The 990-nt window shown below is 41.0% G+C and overlaps 1 non-coding gene across 1 annotated transcript; it reads right to left on the bottom strand.

Annotated features, from left to right (window-relative positions):
* Window positions 1-568: 568 nt before the first annotated feature.
* LOC121459181 lies at window positions 569-692 on the bottom strand. Its single transcript, XR_005975935.1, has one exon. It is a non-coding gene; the product is annotated as a small nucleolar RNA SNORA40 (small nucleolar RNA).
* Window positions 693-990: the final 298 nt, after the last annotated feature.

Genomic DNA, 990 nt, shown 5'->3' with positions numbered 1-990 from the left:
CTTGAGTAGGTGATTTCGGGGTTTACTTTGAGAAGAATGTGGACACAGATAACTTGGAAGACAGTTTCAATTTCTACCTAATGCATTCATTTGTCAACTTAGTTCTGAGAAGAAAAGTAAAATGATATCCCCCTCCCCCAATGGATTTGAAAAAGTTATCAGCATTTCCTTGGGCGAATCTGTTCCAGAACTTTCTGTTTCACAGATGTGGACCTTCCAGGGACTGTGTTTGCAAGAGCTGCATTGCCGCCAGGTTGCCTGCCTTTGGTTCATTCTCTGTTTAGAGCCTATGGCTATATTGCTATCTTGTGAGAACATTTTAGGGCCCAAGCCATGTGAAGATTATCGATCTCATCTACGCAATAAACAGACAATTTCTTTAAGGTGTTGTATTCTTTTTTCTTTTCTTTTCTTTTTTGAGACAGAGGTCTCACGTAGCCAAGCATGACCTTGAACTTCTGACCCTTCTGCCTCAAGCTCTTGAGGGCTGAGGTTGCAGGTGTGCACCCCAAGCCAGGGCCTGGAGCATGCCAGGCAAGCATTCTACCAAGTGAGTTATACCCCAGTTTATATCACTTTTTATTTGTATCACAACATGCTGAGCAATGAGTTCTGGAATACAAAGGAGGATGTTGCTTTTACACCTGCTTTTAGTCTTTGTCCACAGTTAAGCAAACACACACACAAGTGCATTAAGCACATGGATTTCTGAAGACCCACTGTGTGCAAAGTCATTATTTTAGTACCAAAGACACAAAAGTTAAGTTACATCTCTATTTGAGGATACATACATACACACATACATACATACATGCATGCATGCATCATACATATGGATGACAAAAAGCCATCATCAAGATTAAAACAGATACTTACAAAGTGTAACTGGGGGTTGGTAGTGGATTATGCCAAAGAGAGAGGAACGTAGTAGTATTTACTCATGTTCTTGAAGGATGACTGGAGATTCTCTCAGTGGTTCTGACCCAATGG

Source organism: Microtus oregoni, unplaced genomic scaffold (assembly GCF_018167655.1).
Source record: "Microtus oregoni isolate MIOR12 unplaced genomic scaffold, Mior012 000018F_ref0000195, whole genome shotgun sequence".
Classification (NCBI taxonomy): Eukaryota; Metazoa; Chordata; class Mammalia; order Rodentia; family Cricetidae; genus Microtus; species Microtus oregoni.
Note: the sequence above shows the minus strand (reverse complement) of the source record. Positions and strands in the feature narration are given on the sequence as shown.